Below are 25,453 nucleotides of genomic sequence, written 5' to 3' on the forward strand. Positions count from 1 at the left end.
CCATTCAATCCCTGGGACATGGCCTACAAGGCTATGGACGACATCTGCACACATGGATGACACAGGAGCATGACCAGGTGTACTTGGCACTGTACACAGGTTGGGTGGGGTGCCACATGGCCTGCCTTACGGAGGGACCTTGCCTACTAAACTCGCCCTGGCCTAGCGAAACCCACAGCCCACCTCCCCCACCCAGACACCTCCACTGAGCGCAAAATCAGCAGGATGAGAGTGTACTCACTGCCTTGTGGCTGCTGTGCTACCCTCAAGCGCCCATCCAACTCCGGGTACGCCACCGCCAAGATCCTGAACATCAGGGGGGGTCATGGTGTGACGGGCACCCCTCCCACTTTGGGAGGCCATCCCGAGCTAGGCCTCCGCCATCTTCTTGCTCCAGTGGCGAATGTCCTCCCATCTCTTATGGCAGTGGGTGCTCCGTCTGTGGTAGACCCCCAGGGTCCGGACGTCCTTGGCGATGGCATGCCAAATATATTTTTTCTGATGGGCGCTGACCTACAGGATTTGTACAGGGGGAAAATAAAAGTTATTACCAAATGCACCGTCACAGTCATTGGCCCCCCCATCCCTACCCTTGCCATGTGGCACATGCACTCACCGTCGTTTCATGCACACCTCAATCTCCCCCCCGCCCCCATTTTTCATCCACCCCACTCCACACAGGTATAGGCCATACAACATGCTCCCGGTGTACTAACCTGTTTGTCTGGAGGACCGTAGAGTAGCTTGTACTGGGGGAGGACCCCATCCATGAGTTTCTCCAACTCCTCCGTGCTGATGGCAGGGGCCCTTTCCCCAGACACATGAGCCATTGTCTCTTCCAGACTGAGGTCACAGCAGCACTTGCAGTGTAGGTCCTCTCCTGTCGAAGATCAGGTATTGAGTGATTGAACAGATAGAAAATGGCGGTCACGTCCACTACAGTGCGTACCGTCACCGCCTACCGCGACGGTGTACAACGCCAGCGCAGTTACCTCACATCCCATTGTCCCACTTTACAGGTCAGGCAGCCGCCATTTCAGGGGCCCACATGGCTTAATTTTTAACTGCGTCACACATACCTAGGCCTAGCCTCAACACACATACAGGCCACTTTTTCGATTATGATTCGTGTTCTGTGTAAGCTGTGGGTACGTACCTCTGAGTTGGTTGACTCTGTGCTCGCTGTTGTCCTTCATAGGCACTGTCCGCTGGGACATGTGAGGAGATGGCGCCATCCTTCGGTGTACAGATCGCTGGTGGACCTGTCGACAATAGAGGAAAGACATGTGATCATCACCTACAGGCTGGACCGTGCCACAATCCAGGAACTGTGTGCCCAGCTGGAGCCAGACCTGATGTCAGCTATCCGCCATCCCACAGCAATCCCCCTCAAGTGCAGGTGCTGTCAGTACTCCATTTCCTTGCAAGTGGGTCATTTCAAACAATAGTGTCCATAGCATCAGGAATGTCCCGGCCTATGTTTTCCAACGTGTTGTCCAGAGTGTTGTCTGCCCTGCTGAAACACATGTGGAGCTACATCCTTTTCCCTCAGGTGGAGGATTTGCCTACAGTGAAAGGTGACTTCTATGCCCTGGGACATATCCCCAACATCATAGGTGCCATTGATGGGACACATGTGGCTTTGGTACCCCCCGCTGGAGTGAACAGGTGTACAGGAACCGGAAGAGTTATCATTCCATGAATGTGCGGATGGTGTGTTTGGCAGACCAGTACATCTCCCATGTTAATGCCAAGTTCCCTGGCTCAATGCATGACGCCTACATCCTGCGGAATAGCAGCATCCCTTATGTGATGGGTCAATTCCAGAGGCACCGTGTGTGGTTATTAGGTTAGCACCTGGAAGCAAGTCAGTCGGAATGGTTGTCTGGGGATATCCCTACAGGTTAGTGTGTGTCTAACAGTTGTCCCTCGGCATTTGCAGGTGACTCTGGTTACCCCAACCTGTCATGGCTACTGACCCCAGTGAGGAATCCCAGGACAAGGGCAGAGGAACGCTACAATGAGACCCATGGGCGAACTCGGCAGATTATAGAGCGGACCTTCGGGCTCCTGAAGGCCAGGTTCAGGTGCCTCCATATGACAGGTGGATCCCTATTCTACTCACCAAAGAAGGTGTGCCAGATCATCGTGGCCTGCTGTATGCTTCACAACTTAGCTTTGCGACGACAGATGCCTTTTTTGCAAGAGGATGGTCCAGATGGCGGTGTTGTTTCAGCTGTGGAACCTGTGGACAGTGAAGACGAGGAAGCAGAAGAAGAGGACATGGACAACAGGAACTCAGTGATCCTGCAATATTTCCAGTGAGACACAGGTAAGAATACAGACCTGCCTACTACATGTACTTTAACACTACTACCTCTCTACTGTCTTTCGTTTTCAGCCAGTGTATGGTCACTGAGTTGACACTTTCCCTTACGATTTCACAGATGTGGGTCCCACAGTGTGACATCTGCTTTGTTTCTTCATGGACTAGAGCTGTGTGACATAGGTATGTTGACATTACAATTGAAAGAGCATTTTGTCACTGTAATTGCTAATACACTATTTTGAAATCACAGACAGACTCCAGATTGTTTTGTGCTTCAAGGGTGTTTATTTAAGTGCTCAATATTGGAGGGGGTTGTAAAATGGTGAGAGGTGATGGTGGTGGAATGTCCATGGCAGAGTCCAGTTTATTAGTCTCACAGGTGCATTGCCCAAATGGGCATAGGAAGTGGAGCTGGGGATGACAGGGTGACAAAGTGGGACAGAAAGATGACATTCAGGGTGGTCTCATTTCTTGGCGGGGGTCTTGGCATCGTTCTCTGTCTTTGTCCTGGATCTCAGGGACCGTTTGGGGGTGGTTCTCCCTCTGCAGGGGTGGGGTGCTGGTGTGGTGGTCCTGTGGCGGTGCCTCCTGTCCACTAGCGCCGGCGGAGGTGGTGGGCAGTTCATCGTCCAGGCTAGTGTCAGGGGCCCCTTGTTGTGCCACAGTGTCCCTCCTGGTGTTGAGTGCTTCCTTCAGCACCCCTACGATGGTGCCCAGGGTGGAATTGATGGTTCTGAGTTCCTCCCTGAAGCCCAAATACTGTTCCTCTTGCAGGCGCTGGGTCTCCTGAAACTTGGCCAGTACCATTGCCATCGTCTCCTGGGAGTGGTGGTAGGCTCCCATGATGGAGGAGAGGGCCTTGTGGAGAGTGGGTTCCCTTGGCCTGTCCTCCCCCTGTCGCACAGCAGTTCCCCTGTGTTCCTGGGCCTCCGTCCCCTGGACCGTGTGCCCACTACCACTGCCCCCAGGTCACTGTTGTTGTTGGGGTGGTGGGTTAGCCTGTGTTCCCTGTAGTGGTGGACACACTGCTGCTTGATGTGTCCTGGGGACAGAGGTATGGGCCCGCTGGGTGGGTGCTGTGTTGGTGTTTCCAGAGGGGGGGGGGTCTGTGGTGGCCTATGACTGTGTCAGGGGAACCGACTGTCCTGAGGTCCCCGATGGGCCGGGCTGGTCATCTAGATCCAGTTGGACAGAGCTGCTGTCATCACTGTGGGCCTCTTCTGTTGGTGGTGTGGACATGTGTGGACCCTCCTGTCCAGTGATGTTGGGTAGGGGTCCTGAAGGGGTATAAAAGGATGTTTATTATATCTGTGTGTGCCATGGTGTGCAATAGGTGGGTGACCGAGTATCCCAGTGCTTGCATTCCTGTGTGGGACCTTGTGTGATGGTGGTTTAGGGGGGTGTATGGGTATGTGCAGTGGCCATGCTTTGGTGATGGGTGTCCATGCTTTGTTGTTGCATGCAGGGCTTGGTGTTGGGATGGGAGGGTTGTGATAGTGGGACATTTGTGAGGTGTTGGAGTGATGGGGGTGAGGGTGGGGGTATGTGATGGCATGCAGGTAAGGTGGGGGATGTAATAGTTAAGATTTGACTTACCAGAGTCCATTCCTCCATCTACTCCTGCGAGGCCCTCAGGATGCAGAATCGCCAAGACTTGCTCCTCCCATGTTGTTAGTTGTGAGGGAGGAGGTGGGGGTCCGCCGCCAGTCCTCTGAACCGCAAGGTGGTGTCTTGAGACCACAGAACGCACCTTCCCCCGTAGGTCGTTCCACCTCTTCCTGACGTCATCACGATTTCTTGGGTGCAGTCCCACTGCGTTGACCTTGTCCACTATTCTTCGCCATAGCTCCATCTTCCTACCTGTGATCCGAATAGCTGTGGCTCTACCCGGACGATTTACTCCACCATGACCCTGAGCTCTTCCTCAGAGAACCTGGGGTGTCTTTGCCGTGCCATGGGGTGGTGTGGGTGATGTGTGGGGTGTTGTGTATAGTGATAAGTGGGGTGATATTTAGTGGTGTGTTGTGTGAGGTGCATGGAAGTTCTGTGGGTGATGGTATTGTGTGCCTGTGGATGCTTGGTAGTTGTTTGTGGTGTCTCTCTCTGGCCTTCTCTCTGTAATTGTGGTCGTAGGGGTTTGTGGGTGATGTGGGTGTGTGTTTTATATTGTATTGGGTGTGTGGGAGTGGTGTGTGTATGTGTATCAGGTGTGTGTATTTGGAATTGTCCAATGTGGCTGTGTTTTGTAAGAGTGTGTGTATTTTGAGCGCGACGGTGTGTACCGCCAATGGAATACCGCGGTTGAAAGACCGCCGCCTGGATTCGTGTGTCGTGATAGTGTGGGAGTATTTCTGTTGGCGTGACAGTGGAGGATTTGTTTTCACCAGTTTATCACTGACCTTTGGTGTGGCGGACTTGTGTGGGTGTTTGAAGTTTGGCGGATTCTGTGCTGTGGGTCATAATAGCTGTGGCGGAATTCCGCGGCCGTGGCGGTGTGTTGGCGGTCTTCTGCACGGCGTTAAGCGGCTTTTACCGCCAATGTTGTAATGACCGCCATAATGTTTTCTTACATGCATACATGCCTTCTCTGCTGATAATTTGCTGCACAATATTAATGCGAAGTGTATCCTCCTGCCCTACTCGAACGGAACTTTAATATTCTGTTCAAACAACCATGGGGGTAGTCAACGCCGTCATGGTAGGATGGGGTACCTGCTGTACCTGGAAATGCCTTTTCATACACAGGTCATCTCTTCAGGCCAAATACTGTTCTTTCCATACAGGATAAGAACATTTCCAGATATCGATACCAGATGGGGCTGAATCCATGGAGACAGCACTGTGCATCAAACTCCTCACACCCGGACCTGATAACATAACTAGGGAGATTAACGACAAGCGTCTGTTTTGCAGAAACCAATACAAAAAACCTAGTCTAGAATTGAAAAGGTAGTTCATCATATCTACCAGTTGTATCCAGAGAGCTAGTGTAGGAGGGAGAAGTGGCTAATGTAGTAACCCAGAGAATAGATCATTGCCAGATCACTGGGTCAAGTTACCAGTCCTTTATACAAACCTTAGTCTGTCTAAAAACCTGCATCCCAACTGAGGAATAATAAGATCCACGAGAAGAGTATTGGGCCCACAGGTAATCGAGCTGCTCAGACAGGGCGTATGTCCTCACAAACCAGCAGCATAAATTAATCAACAAAAGAAGAAAGACTTAAGGCCCAGCCTCATTTAGGAATGAATACGTTAGCAGGGTCAATAAATGTCCAGAAAGGTAAGTGCTGTGCTCCCAATGGTGATTGTAGTTTACAGATCCACCTAACTCAGTGGCGTCAAAAAGGACCCTGCAGCCCCTGCAGTGCCGAGGGGGGGACCCTCAGCACAGTACCCTGACCTGAGTGCCCCTGAGTGAGTTTGGAGGGAGGAGCCTGCATGTACTTTGCAGGAGGCCCTCTCAAGTTTCATTAGGCCACTGAACTAACTTGATGCATGCGCATTAGTAGCATCAGCAGGCTGGTCTTAGTTTCCCTGCAGCCCACTCCTCCAGTCCCTAGCCTGCACATAGCCCTGCGCTATCCCTGTTACTGCATACCTGGCCTGTAGAGGCAAGGCCTGTTCTGGTCAGGCACTCTTATTCAGGCCTGCTTCACAGGTGCATGAAGAGTTCATAAATGGCCTACTCAATTAATGCACTTTTGTCAAGGCATCAAAAACATATTTTGTCAATAGTGCATGACAGCTGGAAGAATTTATACATGTTAATACAATATGTGTTTATGGAACCCCCAACTCTTTTCTTGACATTAATCATAGTGTATCAGTAGTCATAAATTATCAGTTTAGTTTACAATTGAATGTCTCAGAGATATCAATATGTGAACTGGAACAGAAAAAGAATACAACTCAGTGTGCCAAAACAAACACAACTGAAATACAACAGGAATATTACAAACCACATACATCACAAAATCTGTCCAGGACATACCAAAATGTGAACAACAACTTGCCTTGATTAAATCCTCCTGAGGATTTTCTTATAATCCATTTTAATTAGAATCTCTTTAAATGTCTGGTCCCTATGTTAATTTTACTCTATGTATTCCACCAAACTTGTCTAGTTCAATATTTTTCTGCATTACCATCCTGAACGTCTGCAGGAATGCTCTGATTACTTACCGGTAATCCTCATTACTCCGATTAGCTCATGAACAACGTGTTGAATATACTTTCAAAAACATAATAAACTGGACTGGGGATGGGCAAGCCATCCCTCCAGTTTGAGGTGGCTTGGAAATTCCTCGGGTCCTGGAACTTATATTTGTACAAATTAATCAACTGAATTTGGTGTATCATTTCATAAAAGGTAAATGAGTAAATTGGGCAGAGTGCTAGTAGGAAAGGGCTTTGGGGAGGGAGTGGAGAAGGGAGAAGTGAGAAGATGTACCAGTTAAATATCAACGGGTGAAACAAAAAGGTTAGATAAGTGCTTCAATGCCTCATCAAATGTAGTAAGTGTTCTATAAATGCAATTGTAATCCAATACAATGTTTTTCCCACAGGCCTTAGATATGTCCATTTGTACACACAATTGAGCGATTGCTTGGAAAATGACAAGATATCATTCGATAGGTTGGAGAGAGGGTTTGTGTTTTGCTAGAAGACCCAGGGACGAACTGTCAGTCTCTGCAACCCTGACTGGAGATTTTGTGGAGACATTTCAGTCAGCATTAAAAATACTTTTCCCTTGGATGGGGAGACCTAGGTAGGAAAAGATTCCTCTCAACTAAGGCTTCCAGTTTTCAGTTTTGACTGATTTGGACAGATAAATACAGGCAGGAAACAATCTGTTTCCTGTCTGTATTTATTTTTAAAAGTGGAAAAATACAGAAAATTGTGCTTCTTTTGAGTGACACTCCTTGTTATCCTTCATGAATTCCAGACCAACTGCTAAGCACATAGGGCCAGATGTAGGAAGCAAAAAAATTGCGAGTCGCATTTTGCGAGTCAATGCGACTCGCAAAATGCGACTCGCAAAATGCGACTCGCAAATTGGTATGCCAGGAAAGAAACCGGTCTGATTTAGCGACTCGCATCCGGACTCGCAACGCTGTGTGCGAGTCCGCAGATTGCGAGGTCGCTGTTTGCGAGTGTGCAAAAAACGAACTCGCAATTAGCGAGTTGGTGTCGCAAATTGCGAGTTCCCTCAAAATTGCTTGCAGGTGCAGCAGAACACTCCAGAAAGCACACCAAAACACTCTGGAAACACTTCCTGGCACATGATGATGACATCACAGCCAGGAAGTTAACAAATACACCTGGGAGGAGGCTGGACCACACCCTTTTACAACTGCCAGTCTGCACACTGAGCTAGCTGCAGCAGCCATGGAGGGAACCCCCCGAAAAAGGAAAATTAAATTCTCAGAGAGGGAGCTTGAGGTGCTGACCGAAGAATGTTGTCAGCACCATGATGAGCTCTTTGGGAGAGCTGCCCTCACTGTTCCAGAGGCCACCAAAAGAAAAATCTGGCAGGAAATGCAGGAGAAAATCAATGCCCTGGGGGTGAGCCACAGGACAATTGAGGACATAAGGAAGAGGTGGTATGACCTCCGCTCCCGGACCAAGGAGAGGGTGGCAGAAAGGCTCCGGGAGATGAGAGGCACTGGAGGGGGACCATCATCTGTGCCACCACCCACACCCCTTGAAGACAGGATTGAGCAAACCTTTGAGCCGGAGGCAGTGTGTGGATTTGGGGACCTGGACACTTCAGAGCCCAGCACATCAACCGGTGAGTACCATGTGATAAGCCTGTACCCCTATCAATGTCATACCCCACCCACCATGTACACATGTGCATGCACAACCAAATTAGCTCCATTTCAGGGTAGAAAAAGCCAGAATGATGCATTATGGGAAATGTAGTCCAATAGGCAGTGCATAGGCAAATGTTTATTAGGAATTGTGCAACAGATACTAGACACTGACAGTGTGTTCCCCATGTCCCACAGGTCTCCAGCAAGACACCCCCTACACCCCAAGCACCCAGGCCCAGGAGGACACCCCAGGACCCTCCAGCACCCCCACATGCACAGTCAGCAGCATTCCTGCAGTTGTAACGCCTGCTGCAACAGCAATGCCAGGAGCTGCCCCAGCAACAGCCAGGGAGGATACAGGTGCGAGGACAGGGCAGCCACCACTGCGCAGGCGTCGCAGGGCAAGAGCGTCTGATATCCGGATTCATCCTCCAACCAGCAGTGAGGCACATCTGCTGCGGGGTCAGCGCCTGCAAAACACAACATTGGGCAGGATCAGTGGGGTGCTGCACCGCATTGAAAGACAAAACCAGGCAAGCATGCGGCACCTCAACAGGCGGATGGACCTGATGTGCCAGAACACTGGGGACATTGCCTCTGCCATCAGGGAACTGGCGGCCGGACTGCTGGGTCAGGCAGAGGCTGGGCGGCGCAGGGATAGGCAGATTATGTTAAGACTGGACAGGATGGCCACATCAATCGGCAGGCTAGCCATCAACACAACAGGCCTGTCGAGGAGGACAGTTGGCCTGCAAATTGAGATGGGCCATTTTGCTGGGGATGTTGCCAGGGGCCTGGGACGTCTCACACATATCATTGAACTAATGGAGACACGTGAGATGTCGAGGGCCACCGGGGAAACACCCCAAGATAGTGAAGAGGGCTCCACAGTGAGCAGTGTATCTGCCACTGACAGTAGGGTGCTAAGGAGTGGGAGGCAGAGCACCATAGATGCGGCTGGGACCAGCCAGGCTGGCAGGAGGGGCAGGAGAAGTTAGCCAACAGCCCGGACAAACAAATGTGGCACATAGCTTTAATGTGCCACATGAGTGGTTGGCATTTCCCTGCCCATGGACAATTGAATCATGTATATAGTTCATCCATTACATTATTAAAACAGTTATTTCTCTTCCAGTTAACAAAAGGAGTGTCTGGTTAATGGGTGAGTATGGTGGGAGTTTACACGTACCGTCCAAAATATTGCGTTGCAATGTGTTCCCGTCTCAGTCTGCCTTGATTAGCTAGACTCCTATCCCCATGATGGCGGTGTGGTTGTTCTTGCTCTTCCTCATCAGGATCTGGGTCTGCAGGGGTGAGAGGTAGCCCACGTCTGGTGGCTATGTTGTGGAGGATGGCGCATGCGACCACAATTTTGAAGGCGGTAATGGGGGTGTATTGGAGGGCGCCTCCGCTGCGGTGGAGGCATCGGAATCTTGCCTTCAGGAGTCCGAAGGTGCGCTCGATCAGGTTCCTGGTCCTCTTATGCGCACTGTTGTATTGCCTCTCTGATTCATTGCTGGGTGTTAAAAATGGAGTCATGATCCATGGCCTTAGAGCATATGCACTGTCACCTGTTGGGCACAAAAGTACACTGTTAGTAAGTCCAGATAGTCGTGCACAGTGACCTGTGTGTATGTCTGCAAGGTGTATGCAGCTCTACCTAGGAGGTATCCGTCTCCAAACTCCCCACGTTCCAGGCGTTGATGGATCCCACTATGTCTAAAAATGTATGAGTCATGGGTACTGCCTGGAAACTTAGCTACGATGTCCGTGATGACGTAATGGGCATCACAAACAACCTGTATGTTGAGTGAGTGGGTACACTTTCTGTTGCGAAAAATATGTTCCAGATTAGCGGGGGGCATATTTGAATGTGTGTCCCATCTACACATCCAATGACCTGGGGGAAGTGGGCAATGCGGTAATAGTCCAGCTTCGTGCTGTTAATTTCTGCCTCATTCCTTGGTAAGTATATGAACTGAGACCTGTGCGCTACTAAGGCATCTAGGAATGCCCTGAGGAACCTTGACACTGCACTTTGGGATACCCCACCTGCCACGGCAATGACCCCCTGATAGCTCCCTGATGCCAAGAGGTGCAGTGCGCATAGTACTTGCACATGCGTAGGGATGGCGCAGCCACGCAGGGTCTTGTGTTTTAGCTGTCGTTTTAGTAAATCTATTAATTCTAGAATGGCAGCGCTGCTAAGGCGGTATTTATCATAGATCTCCTCTTCAGTTTGCTGGAAAAGGGTCTGCCTTGTTCTATATATCTTCTCCTGTCTGTGGCCCCGCCTCCTCCTCTGCTGGGCTGCGTAGACTCTCCTCCTCACTGCTATCAGGTATATGTCCGCCATCTTGAGTGACCCAGATGCCTTCTGGGTCTCCTTTTATACTTTGGTAATGGTTACCACCTGCTCTGAGTTAGTGGTAAATGCGACTTGCAAACTGGGTTTTTTGCGACTAGTCGCAATTTGCGAGTTGCAATTGCATAAGCTTTGCGAGTCGCAAATTGCGACACGCACATTGCGGGTCGCAAAAGGGGGTCGCAACGGGTGCGACTCGCAAACGGGGCACATCGCTTTTTGCGAGTCGGAAATGGGCTTTTTGCATCCCATTTCCGATTTTGCACTGTCGCAAATTGCGATTCTGCCCGTTTGCGAGTCGCAAACCTTTGCTACATCTGGCCCATAATCACCATGGGGATTTAAAAACAGGATGCCATTCCCTTAAATGCAGGCAAATGTTTACATATATAGGTATATAATGCTAATATTTACCTGTCAGTGTAGTGTTTTGTTATATTTGGCTGTTTAATTTGCTAAAACGCGACATGCATCAAAGTACGAGTGCATGTGTTTCAGTTTAATAAATGGGGAAATACACAATTTTACAATTCTATTTAGTCTCAGAACATACCATAAATATGGATAAATACCAATAAAACAGCCAAAAAATAAATATGGCTAAATTCAGAAGGAAATGATAAAAAAGATAAATACCATAAAACCGGGAGTCCTACTCACAACCCAAGTTTCAATGCAAACGAGGGAAGGGAGGGATCGCAAATCACTTGGCATAAAACTTTGGATTTGAGGATGTAAATGGGGATGGAGAAGGCCAAAGAGCCAGTGCTGGCAAGGCCAGGTTGGTGCTATGAAGAGGATCAATCATGTATTTACTTATTCACTTGTTTATTTGTTTGTTTATTGTTTCTGTCACCACAGACTCTCTGCCTGCCTCGGTTTCAGAGCGCTGTGCAGCGCACTGAGATACAAAGTAAAAGAATAATTGACTGTGACACTTTTAAAGCTAATATTATTCAGTAATAAATATACTTAGGGTGGTACTGTTAGAGCAGGGCACACAATCCATAAAATGTTCATAGAAGCAGGGAATATGCCTCTTGAAATAACACTGACTGGGCAAAGGCACTCTCTTTTCACAAGGTTCCTTCCTCATTCCCTTTGTATTTCACCCTTCTTTCCTTTCTCCTTGTCTCTCTTTTCCTAGTCTCACTCTTTCAGCTCACCGAGGCGACCTCATTGCAGTTCAAAGAAATATACATATGAGCACCACAACCAGGGCCACTAGGATTGTGTGATTCTGCGGCAGCTGCTTGTTCTGCGTAAATATGGATTTGCCACATTTGCCATATAATCCATTATCTGCTGTATAATTTGCAGATATACCAAAAGGTTTTGTTTCTAGGTCGAACAGAGCAGAATTTATTTAAAAAAAATAACAATATATGTTCCTGCACTGTGGAAGGTCTTCCGCTAAGGTTGACTGGTCATCTTTCATTCACTTATTGCTTTTTTTGCTTGTTCAACTAGTAATAATAAGATGACATTTTTGCCCGGTGTTGCAATGTGTATAAATTACAAAATAATTAAGTACTACTATCAAATACAAAATGGGCTGATTGCGCCATATAGTTTGTCTTTTCTTGGTTCATAATTTAGTCAATCCTGCCTCATAATTACAGCGCCCCTGACCATAAAATCTTCAGGCAGCCATAACCACACCTAAAGTGCCTTTGCACTATAATTGAAAGTTAACATTGTATTCATCCTAAAGGATTACTGGGTTGTTTGTTTCTCTCTCTCGCACACGAATAGCATCTTCTCATATTAGCAGGGCACTGACGCACATTGTCAATGAGTGTGCTCTTTTCACACAGTTCTGGGATTTCCATCCAACTCCTGGGTGTGTACAGGCATGATTGTAAGAAGCTGGTACCGGGACCACCTCACGAATGTTCTTCGAACGCTGCATGTGTCAAGTTGGCTGCCTGGAGGGATTGGACGGCAGTCTCTCAGTGTGACCATCAGCCCCCCGCCTTCTGTGCCCAGCGCCTGGTAATTATACCAAGCTCCAGCTGATTGTGGAAAGTATTTACACAGCACCACCACCTGTCATTGTGACCTAGTATTTTGACCTAGTATTTTTCCCCTACACATCTTCACTCGATGCTCCTCAAGTTAGATCCCCCCTGCTTCCTGAATCGATTGTGCTAGATGCCTTCTGCCTCCTGTGTTCCTACTTTACGAACTTCCGCCCTACTTCTCCCCGTCCGGGGCGAGCCGACACGACCTGGGTGACAGTGGTTGCGGCCTTCCCTTGCACCCTACCAGAATACGGTTATCCATCGCCTACTGTGGCGGTATTTGAAATTACGGTCACGTGATACCTGCTGAAACTCCCCATCAGCCTTCTTAAACTGGTATGTGGTGTCAATGGCTGCCTAATGTATTCAGACCCGGAGAGCTCTCCATGCCTCTTCTGACCGACTCGTACTCATTCTCCCCCTCAAGTTTCCTTCCCATTTAGCAAGACCACTGGAATTATGCGGCAGAGGAGGACAAAATCGTGTGCCTGGGTTTACTAAATTATGCGACAAGAAAAGGCAAGTAATGTGGCTCATTTTCTGTTAGCACTACGTCATTATTTTGGCATTTTTACTCGTTAACCCTGTCTGGGTCCAAGGTTTCACCTTATAATTACCACTTTGACACCCAAATACATAAATAAGCAACAGAGAAGATACCAATGAACCTTTGCGAAAGGGCCTTTCTGTGTGGAACAACATGTTACATGTTATCAGTAAATTCTGATCCGTTTCAGTAAGAAACAATTTTTGTTGCTGATATCTTCAGATAATGCATCAGGGGCCAGATGTAGCAAATTTTAAATTTGCGAGGTGCAAAGTGCGAGTCCATGCGACTCGCACTTTGCAACTCGCAAATTGGTATGCAGTACGGTGTCTCAGACACCGACTGCAACTCGCTATGGGGTCGCAATGACCCACCTCATGAATATTCATGAGGTGGGTCGCAAATTGCGGCCCCATAGCGAGTATAGGCACTCGCAAACATGGAGGCCTGCTGTCGTCAGCAGACCTCCATGTTCGGGACTGCTGTTAAATAAAGCAGTTTTTATTTTATTTTTAAGTGCACTTAAAAAAAAAACGAAACCTTTAGTTTCGGTATTTTTTCAGGGCAGGGAGTGGTCCCTTGGACCACTCCCTGCCCTGAAAAAATGTTTGTGGGTCCAGTCACAAACTGGAAGGGGTTCCATGGGGACCCCTTCCAATTTGCGAGTGGGTTACCATCCACTTGAAGTGGATGGTAACTGCGATGCCATTTGCGACCGCGTACGCGGTCGCAAATGGTATTGCATACCACTCAGACTCGCAAATAGGAAGGGAACACCCCTTCCTATTTGCGAGTCGGAAATGCATATTGCGAGTCGGTACCGACTCGCAATATGCATTTCTGCATAGCAAAGAGGCATTTGCACCTGGCAAACGGCGATTTTCGCCGTTTGCGACGTGCAAATACTTTGCTACATCTGGCCCCAGATGCCTAATTATGTGGCAAATGTTACAAGACCATAATTATGCAGAAAAGGCTGCGGACACAAAACCACATAATTCCAGCGGCACTATCCATTCATAATTAGCCACCCGTCTTATTCCCGGACACACCTTCTACAGCCCGAAACCTTTTAATCACTGCATAACAAGACTCATTTAAACGTCCACAGCCCGCTTTGCAACTCAAATCGAACCTCCTTTTCATTAGTCATAATACTCTGAATGCAGATCTCTTCTCACCGCTGACCACTTAACCCACCTTAATTCACTCATTCAGTCATGCATTTACAAAAGAACCTGGCACTGACAGTCACATTTCCCAAGGCCTCTAATAGCATGTCCCTAACCCACAAGAAACTCTGCATCCGAGGAGTCTTGAATATCTAGTTTGACCTGCAAAAGCTCACTCAAATCTCATGTCGAAGCTAGAGGTTTAAATTCTTCCAAGTTGTTTACAGACCGAGATATCCTTGTCACAATATTATTCCAATCAGGCCACACAATAGTGAATGGAAACTTCGGCACCGCTCTGAAGCAATCACCACCTCATTACTTCAAAGTGAACTTGCTCACAAGATTTACAATTTTATAATATTAAAGCCCAACAAGGCCTTGTACAGAGAATGGATCAAGCCCCCCCCCCCACCTAAACACAAAGCCCTCTTGGATGGCGTTGCGGATCATCCTGTAATGAAACCCAAGACCCTGGAACATTTCCCTCAAAAGCAAGTCTCCCAACAACTACCATCCTCATAGTATGAAATACAAGACAGAGAGACTGTAGCATCTTTCAATCAACTATGCCCCACCTAGTTCAAGGAACTGCTCCTGGTTGGCCCTGGGTGAAAACTGGTTCACCCCAAAGTTTCAGGAAAATCCATTTCACCATTAAAGCCACGATTCTGACCAGAACCATCATGTACATCTTCCTGCCCGCAGGCATCCTCCCCAATGAAGCACGACCTCTCACGCCAAGCTGATTATGAAGAGGCAGAACCTTGATCTCACACACCCTGCCTGCTAAAAGCAACCTCTAAGGATGCTTCTGTGCAAACTGATCAAATAAACTGCCTTCTCCAGCTTATCAGAAGAAAGCACTCGACCATCCAGTCACCATTCTGGAGTTGGTGCTGGCAGCAGAAAAGTATACGCCCTCATCTCCACCTGAAGACCACAGTCAACAGGAATGAAGTTTCCTCCCTTCTATTCCTGGGCCCTTTTTTTCCTGTCGTACAGTTCACTGTCCACCACACCACCCTATTATTAAAACTAAAAGATCTCGGCATTCTAGGACCGTCCTAGGCTGGATTTACCATTTAACTTATAAACAGGCCGGGCATTGTCTCCCCCTTCGACGAGAGACCCCCATGAGAAGAGTCATGTATGTTCAGTCCACAGATAATGAAACTGTAATATGGCTTTGCAACTTAGTGGGTGTTGTGATGCATGTATTGGCTGTACAAACAACTTACTAGACATACCTATGTACTGTGATAACTTTGGTGACTTATCCAAATCACTCTTTAAAGGCACTTATGAATTGTTGGCTGTTTTTGAAGAAATGTAATAAAACATATATTCTGAAAAAGGCATCATCTCACGCCCCCTGTATTCTTGTCAACTCCTTTCTACACTACCTTCGGGGTACCGCAAGGTTCCATCTTTGCTCTACTACTCTTCAATGCTTACCTCTGCCCAATATCAGACCTCATCAAGTCCTTCAATCTAACCTGCTAAGAGACAGTACGTACATAATGCTTAAGCTGGACAACCTGACAGACCTAAACTCCTCTAGACTAGACCAATGCCTCTGCGCCAAGGACCAAAGGATGCTAACAAATTACCTGAAACTTAACTCATCCTCCGGAAAATGGTAGAATGAACCTGATGACTACCTGAAGCCTAGAACTTGGGCCTTTCCCAGCAACATCAACTAAAGTAAGAAAAGTGGGAGTGATCATGAACTTCGGTCTGTCACTTGCCTTTGAAGTGAACCAAATTACAAAATGTGCCATCTTCATTGTGCAAAGCTATCAATAAATGTTTCCACATTTGGTTTCTCTGAGGAAGTCCACACTTGCCCTGGTTTGATCTGATTTCATTTGAAAATGTATAGAGTGAAAACAATTGCCCAGAGTCGTCTACGTGATATGTGAACAAGGGTCAATGCAGCTAAAAACTAGATGTAAGACAGTTGTCAAGCCAAACAATTGTAGACATATTTAAGGTTTTTTAGAGTTTGTGAAAGGACAGAAAGGGCGTAGCAGATTTTATTTCAAGAGGAAGATTTCCGGTTCCGTGCTGTGCACCCCACAGAACTTCTCCCACCCTAAGAGGAACATTTGTGAGAAGTCACAACCAGGTTTTGTGCTGTACTTGAACGAAGCATTCTTTCAGGGTAGTACCAACAAAACCTTTCCCTAAGATACAGTGGCCCTGTCCCATATAGGGACTTAAAAGCGATGCAGAGGGCCTTGAAGACAAGGTAACCAATGTAGCATGCCAGTGGCTTGATAGGCCGAGTGAAATCTAGGAACCTTTATTAGCATCTGTGCTGCTGCATTTTGAAGAATCTGCAGCCTATGCAACAAAGTTTTCGAAAGATTTTGCTATAGACCTTTGCAATAGTCATCCGTGATAGTACCAGGGCTATGCCCACTGCTTTCAGCAGGTCTAAAGGAATAAACAATTGAAATTTTCTAATAGCTCTTATGATAAAAAAAGAAGATAAGATTACTTTGTTGACTTGCTCTTTGTAGGTGGATCTCTCATCTAGTATGACCCCAAGATTTTTTATTTTCTTAATTGGGGTAAGAAGGGGGCCACCGTCACCTGGGCACGAGGAAGGGGACCAGAAAGATGTATTATTACCAAAAAAGGATCACTTCCATTTTTTTAGAATTTAATTTCAGGCAGTTGTTGTCCAGTCAACAGCTCATACTGGGACCTTTACTTGAAAGGGTGACTACAATTTAGGTGTCATCAGCATATGAGACTAGCAACAGCCCGAAGGATTTCACCAAGAATGCCAAAGGTGTAACATAAAGGTTAAAAAGAGTGGGGCTCAAAGATGAGCCCGGTAGGGCCCCAAAAGGCAAAGAAAATGGATCTGAGGTGAAACCATTTAGGGAGACCGACTGATTGCGATCCGTAAGGAAGGACTGCGATAAGGAGAGAGCAGATCCTTCCAGCCCTAAGCACACTAAACGGTCAACCAGCTAAACGTGGTTGACCATATCAAATGCTGCTAAATCAAGAAAGATAACAGCGACGTTCACACACTTATCCACTGCTGCCTTAATGATACCCGTGGCCACTATTAATGCAGACTCTGTGCTATGTCCCTTGCGGAACCGAAATTGAGTATCTGTAGGAAGCCGGCCTGGTGTGTAGTGATCACCTATGGTGTTATCACCTTAGACTAGGTCCAGGTATCCCCTACTAGTGAGGTGGTGTAGACAGTGTCTAGGAAGCCAGGGCTCTCTACAGGTAGCTGTGGATGAGCAGCCAAGACTTATCTAGGATGCATAAAAAAGCTTATGCAATACCACTACAGTCACACAGCACTTACACACATGAAAGAACCGCACAGTGTTACAAAAATCAAGGTACTTTATTATAGTAACACAAATACTAAAATACTGAATAGGCAATACTCCAATAGGAGGTAAGTAAACACGCTATTATGTGCACATTAGAAGTCAGTGATTAGCATGGAAAGCAATAGCAAATAATAAAAACAATAGCAATTAGTGAAGTCCTTGGGGGAGACCAAACCATATACTAACGAAGTAGAATGTGAAAGGCAGTTCCCACCCAAAGAAGTGGAATCTGTAGAGGGGAGCTGGAGGAAGTAGGAACCCCAAAAGGTAAGTATCAGGGTGCCCCCCAGCGACCAGGAGAGAAGATGTAAGTACCTGTTTTTTCCCCCAAACACACAGGAGAACTTTGGAAAAGGATGTGCAAGACCCAGGCAAGACTGGAAGGAACAGAAGAGGACCTGCAAAAGAAGGGGACCAAGTGCAGTTCGAGTTGGAGTGTCTGGCTGTAGCAGGAGCCACTACCCACCCTTCTGTAGATGTAGGATCAGGTCGACGGTGGATGAAAAAAGTCAGCAGTGCATCACAGGAGCAGAAGATGAGTTCCAGAAGTGATGCAAGTGATGTCTCACATCTGCGGTCGCGAGGCAGTCAGTCAGTGGTGCTGGAAAACCACCAAAAGATCTTGGCAAATGCAAGAGTCAGAGAAGAAAGTTTTGCAATGCTGAAGCGGACAAGCAAGGCCCCGGGGACTTGACCCAAGGAGGGGAGTTTGAGGTGACCCTCAGAATCTGGGATAGCCACAAGAAGAGAAGGGAGCCCCCACAGGCAGCAGGCACGGGAGTCGCAGTGAGGCCCACTAAACACACCTGGAGGGGAGTCTCTTGTTGCTGGAGCAGCAGGCAGGAGACTGTGCTTTGCAGGGAAGAGTGCTGGAGGCTGGGGCTACACAGAGCCTGAAGATCCCTTGGAGAAGGAACAAACAAGCCTTGGTAGCTGCAAGAGTTGTGGCACACAGGGGCACATCCTTCAAGGAGAGGCAAGGGATTACCGTCTCCCAAGTTGGACAGATTGGTAGACAGGATCAAGGGGACTACTCCAGACCACAACCTGTGATGCAGAATCCACGCAATTGCAGAGGAGAGAGGATCCACGCAGGCGGTCATCTTTGCACTTGGTGCCTGCGGATGCAGGAGAGTGACACCTTCACTCTAAGGGAGATTCCTTCTTGTGCAGTCTGAAGACTTGTCACCCTCAGAGGATGCACAGCCAGGGAAATGTAGCAGGTGCTGGAAGGAGCCAGAGAAACAATGTTGCAGAGCTGAGTCATCGCTGGAGTTACAGATTGTCCGTTTCTGGAGTGTTCATTTGCAGTCCAGGTAGCCAGAAGATCAAGAAAACGATGTAGAGGAGCCCTGTTGGAATCTTGCTTGTTGAATCTGAAGACCCACCCAGGAGGGAGACCCTAAATAACCCAGGAAGGGAGATTGGTCACCTAGCAGAGTGACCACCTATAAGGATGGGGCTGTGACATCACCTGCCTGACCTGGCCACTCAGATGCTCCCAGGGGCCTCTGCCTGCCTTGGATTCAAGATGGCAGAATCAACTGGCCACCTGGAGGAGCTCTGGGCACCACCCCTGGGGTGGTGATGGACAGGGGAGTGGTCACTCCCCTTCCCATTGTCTAGTTTCATGCCAGAGCAGGGACCAGGGGTCCCTGGACGGGTGCAAACCAATTTATGCAAGGAGGGCACCAAATGTTCCCTTCAAAGCATACTGGTGGCTTGTGGAGGCTACCCCTCCCAAGCCATATAACACCTATTTCCAAATGGAGGAGGTGCTGCGTCCCTCTCCCAAAGGAAATCCTTTGTTCTAGGGCAGAAACCTGTCTGGGGGTGGCAGCAGCGCGGGCTGCCTGGAAAACCCCAGAAAACTGGTAGGGTCAATGGTGGGGGTCCTCCAAGGAGCCCCCAGAGTGCATGGAATCATGCAACCATTACTGGCAACAGTAGTAGGGTATGATTCCAATATGTTTGATACCAAACATGCCCAGGTTCGGGGTTACCATTAAGTACCTGGACACAGGCCCTTTGTCCAGTACACAGGTAAAATGGCTTCCACGCACTTATGAAGTCCAGGGAAATGGAACTGGAGTATGTAGGGGAACCTCTGCTCATGAAGACGTGCCCTCAAACAGAGGTACCTGCACCCTGCCCTCTGGGGTAGGAGGGCCTACCATAGGGATGACTTACAGTGACCTGTTGCAGTGACCTGTAGTGAAAGGGTGTAGGCACCTTTTCACGCAGGCTGCAATGGCAGGCCTGCAGACACATTTTGCATGGGCTCCCATGTGTGGCTCAATACATGCTGCAGCCCATTGGGAGCCCCTGGTGCTCCAATGCCATGGGTACCTAAGTACCATATACTAGGGACTTATATGGGGCACCAGTATGCCAATTGTGGGGAGTGCTAAGCCCTAACAAACCAAATTTAGAAGGAGAGAGGACAGTCACTGGGGTCCTGGTTTGCAGGATTCCAGTGAACACAGGCAAAGCACACTGACAGAAGGCAAAAAGTGGGGGAAACCATGCAAAAAAGAGGGTAATTTCCTACAATGTCATCCAGCAAATGATTAATATCCAGGTATTCCGGTTCATACATTTTTCAACCAGCTTAGCTGGAAAAGGTAGTCTGGAGATAGGTCAATAGTTATTAGGATCTAACGTGTTCAAGTTGGGTTTTTTCAGTAATGACAGAACTGAGACAGATTTCCACTGCATGGGAAAATAGTCTTCTTGAAACATAGCATTAACATTTCTTGTTAATTATGACGCTGCTAGGTCAGGTACTAACTGGGTGATCAAAAGGAAATGCATCTCCCGGTGAACCAGACTTTGTGCTTAAAATAGTTTGTTTGACCTGTTCCACAGATAGATCCTCACATGCAGAAAAGGAGGACCCAACATTAGTTTTACACTATTAACCCTACTTCTGGCAGCATTAGCTGAAGTCAGGGAAAATTTGTTGAAAATAAATTCAACTTTACTCCGAAAAGACTGAGCTGAAGTGTTACAAAAATACTGATTGAAGTTTGTTGTATTATTGGGAGGTGGAGATGTCAACTTAGTGCTGGAACACTGCGCTGTCTCTATTGACTTAATGAAATAGGCTGATTTCTCTGCTAATATACGTTTTTTATATTGGGAAAGCAGCACTTTATATTTTGCTTCTTCTAAAATGTCATAAGATCTTCTCCAGATACTTTCCTGCCTACAACAGCTCTGTTAGGCAGCCTGAAGGAAGTCGCCAAACAAGGGATCTGACGGAACTTGAGTTTAACAGTCACCAGTTCATCAATTGCCTTATATAACCATCTGAAGTAGCTCAAAGTCATTATTTCTACATTGCTGGTGTCTTCTTTAGGGTACTCGTTAAATATGACCGTAAGATCAGACTCTGATATCAAATGCCACACCCTGGCGACAAACAGTTTACAGTGGGCTTTGTAGGACAGGTCTTTACCCCGTGCTGTGATTTCCCAAAGAACAGTGCAATGGTTAGTCCATGTCATGGAAGAAGAACTGGAGTGGACAAATCCAAATTATTGTAAAATAAGCCATCTGTGGTATGTCCCGCTAGATGGGTGGCACCGACCACCCGTTGTTTGAGACCTAAGCTCTGGAGAGTGTCTACTAAGGCTTCCATTTCGGGGTCTGACCGATTCTCTAGATGAAAATTAAAGTCCCATAATACAGAGAAATCTGATTTAAGTTCTGAAGATTCCAATAAAGACCCTAAAGTCTGAATGAACGCTGTTCCAGGCCCAGGGGGGCGATAAAGCAAAAGTCCATTGAAGGATTGTTTTTTGGTTACCTCTAGATTGAACCAGAGGCCTTCAAAATCTGAGGAAGGCATATGTGTAAACAAAACCGATAACTGGGTGGATGGAATATAGCTAGTCCTCCACCCTTTTTATGTTCTGTGTCTAATCTAAGGGTAATATAGCCCACTGGGGTTGAAGCTGTCATCTCAGGGCCAGAAGCTTGATCAGCTCATGTTTCCGTTACAAAAGCTACATCGCGCTGATATGTATCCATAAAATCTGCAAATTTATTGTGATGGTCACCAAAGACCTGGCATTGATTAATACACATTTAAACTTTCGGTGAGAGGGATGGGACTGATTCGAGAACACCTGAGCCTTGGAGACGCTAGCAGGTACTTCTTCAGGGGTGTCTAAATGGCGCACTTTAGTGCCGCACTCGTGGCAGAAATCCCATAGTGAAGTGGGAGCCAATGGGCTCAGCTTGGGGCAGTTTGGCATTTTACCTACTGGATTAGATGCAAGCAGCTCCTAACAACTCACTGAAGCAGAGTCGCCCCCATCCACTCTTTGGCATACACAGATATGCGTCACATCATGACAGGATCACGCCAGGTGTCCACACAGCCCTAACCTCACTAATGCTGACCCCTTTCTAATGGTTGTTACATATTCCCTGCATATTTCCCCTTGCTCACTCCTCTGTTCTTCTCTACCTTTATAAAATATTTTGCAAAACCAAGTGTAACTATGTGGCGTCCAATACTCCTTCTGAAGAATGGAGGTACTTGTGTTTCACTGGACTTAGCTTAACCAATTCCAACAGGCCAGCATTTAACCTTGTCAGCAAAGCCTACACAAAGACCTGATCAAAAAGCCTACCCAGCTTACACTGCTTTAACTGTGAAGGGGCGTTGCCTGTCCCTGCCTCACTTCTTGTACACTGTGCTAAATGGCAATGACTTTCTAAGTTTCAGTATATAAAATTAGTAGGACAGCTTCACTTGAAATTTGTTCCAATTTAAATTTGGCACACTGAATGGGAAGCACACTTTGAATTTTTTTGTTCCCCCAAAAGGTTTCACCTAACTCTGAATTTTATTAATCAGTAGAATCAGGCCACCAGCCCCCCATGTGATATAAGCAGCCTCCTATATTTTACTCTTGGAGCTCTGCACACCCATGTAGAGGACTATGAAGACTGGAGACAGGACACTTGGCCATCTCCCTTCTAATGGTTACAACCATACCTTAAGATCATACCTTATGACTATACCTTAAAGACTGTGGAAGAAAATCTGTGTTACTGCTAAAGAACCCAGGAATGGACTAGCCTGTGATTAGTGGGCCTGTCCTGTTCAGTCAGAGCTTTTGTTCAGGGCTCAAAAAGTGCCATGACAAGGTTGAAACTGCCAAACGTACTAAGAACCAGAGCATGCAATGATTGCCCAGCCCAGCAAATGCATCTCTTTTTAGCGACACCCTGAAGCCAGCGCTACTACTATTTTAAGACACTGAGAGGCAGATTTAAGAAAAGTGGCGCTGCACCCCTTAGTGTCCTACTACCATGTTTGTGCTGTATTTAGAATATGGCGCACCATGGTGCAGGGTAGGTGGCAATAGCATCAGAATTTCGGACTCTATTGTTGTACTGTTCAGGGTTAGCACCCAAATTTTGGCGCCAGCCCTGAATAGTACGTAGGAGCCCATTATAAATAATGGTGTGCTCCCTTTTAATGCCTGCTCGGAGCAGGTGTTAAAAATGGCGAAAAAAAATACGCAAATAAATCTTTTAGATTTCTTGGCACCATTTTTTCTGCAAAAACGCCCCCCCCCAACGGGGGATCACCCCCCTTGCATATATTATGCTTGGCGCAGGTATAATGTGGTGTAAGGGGTTACAAAGTGGCACAATGCATGCATTGTACCACTTTGTAAATCTGGTGCAGTGTTTTTGGCCATCTAACGCCATAGTGTGAGGACAATGCCATTCTGAGAACCTTGCTGAGCCCCCTGCATTTGCCATACAAATGCATCTCTGTGTGGTGCTAAAGACTTTGTAAGAGCTGTGTGCTTGCACCCTGCATTTCCTGCAGAACTGTGCCACTATGTGGTGCAAAAAACCTTTGTGAGACCTGAGTGTCTGCACCTTGCATTTGCTGCACAACTGCTGTTCTGTGCGGTGCAAAAATCTTTGTAAGACCTGTGTGCCTGTACCCTGCATTTGTCGCACAACTGCTTCTCTGTGCGTTTGGGAGACCTGTGTGCCAGCACCATGCATTTGTCACACAAGTGCTTCTCTGTGTGGTGCTGGAGACTTTGTGAGACCTGTGTGCCTGCATCCTGCATTTGTCACACAAGGGCTTCTCTGTGTGGTGCTGGAGACTTTGTGAGACTTGGGTGCCTGCACCCTGCACCCAGTTGCCAAACAACTTCTTTTCCATGTGTGCCATTTACTTCATGAGGCCTATGTCTGTGTCCTGCATTTTTCATGAAGCTCCCTGCAGGCAATGTTGAGGTTCTGACGAAGCTGTAGTCCTGCATCTTGCATCAAAGCTCATGATTTCTTCTAGCGACATAAGGACCTTCGGCAGCCCTGTTCCCTGCACATGCCTTCTCCACTGCAGCATTTGCCCTTTCCCCCCTGAGAGTCACAATCCCAATTCCACTTCAAGAGTACTGCTTCTTCCACTGAGCATCCTGTGGTCCCAGATAGTGACTTCACTCGACCAGGATGGATGCTTCTTGGTTACTGTAGGAAAGAGCCACTGTTGGCATGCCCCCCCCCCCACCCCACACCTTTTGCCTAGTGTTGATGCCAACTTTGATTGAAAGTGTGCTAGGATCCTGCTAACCAGGCTCCAGCACCAGTGTTCTTTCCCTAAAACTGTACCTTTGTTTCCATATTTGGCACAGCGCTGGCACACAGTTAAGTCCCTTGCGAAAGGTACCCATGGTACCAAGGGCCCTGTGGCCAGGGACGGTCTCTAAGGGATGCAGTATGTAATATGCTGCCCTAGGGAACTCACTCAGCACATGCACACTGCCTTGCAGCTTGTGTGTGCTGGCGGGGAGAAAAAGACCAAGTCTGTGGCATAGGTGAGTCATCCCTCTAGCAGGCCTTACAGCCCTAAGGCAGGGTGCACTAAACCACAGGTGAGGGCATAGCTGCATGAGCAATATGCCCCTACAGTGTCTATGTCCATTCTTAGACATTGTAAGTGCATTGTAGCCGTATTGAGTATATGGTCTGGGAGTTTGCCATTACGAACTCCACAGCACCATAATGGCTTCACTGAATACTGGGAAGTTTGGTATCAAACTTCTCAACACAATAAATCCACACAGATGACAGTGTGGGATTTATTGAAAAAATGCAAACAGAGGGCATCTTAGAGATGCCCCCTGTATGTTAGCCCAGCTGCTAGTGTAGAACTGACCGGTCTGTGCCAGCCTGCCACTTTCAGGCAAGTTTCTGACCACATGGGGTGAGTGCCTTTGTGCACTCTGTGGTCAGAAACAAAGCCTGTCCTGGGTGGAGGTGCTTCACACCTCCCCCTGCAGGAACTGTAACACCTGGTGGTGAGCCTCAAAGGCTCATGTGCCCCAGGGCACTCCATCTAGTGGAGATGCCTGCCCCCCGTACAAAGCCCCACTTTTGGTGGCAATTCCGGTGGGAAAATTAGGGAAAACAGGGAGGAATGACCACCCAAGCCATGACCACCCCTAAGGTGTCCAGAGCTGAGGTCACCCCCTCCCTACAGAATCCTCCATCTTAGTTTGGAGGACAGGGACCAATAGGGATAACAATGTGCCCCTTCCCCAAAAGGAGTGAGCACAAGGAGGGTGTAGACAACCTCAGGGACAGTAGCCTTGACTACTGCCCTCTGACCCCTAACATGCCCATAAATCTAGGATTTAAGGGCCTCCCTGAACCCAGCTCACCAGATTCCTGGTGACCTGCAAGAAGAAGAAGGAATGTTATGCTGAAACCCCGAGCAGAGAAGAAGGAAGACGACAACTGCTTTGGCCCTAGCCCTACTGGCCTGTCTCCTGCTTCAAAGA

This window comes from Pleurodeles waltl, chromosome 4_2, assembly GCF_031143425.1.
Source record: "Pleurodeles waltl isolate 20211129_DDA chromosome 4_2, aPleWal1.hap1.20221129, whole genome shotgun sequence".
In the NCBI taxonomy this organism is placed as follows: Eukaryota; Metazoa; Chordata; class Amphibia; order Caudata; family Salamandridae; genus Pleurodeles; species Pleurodeles waltl.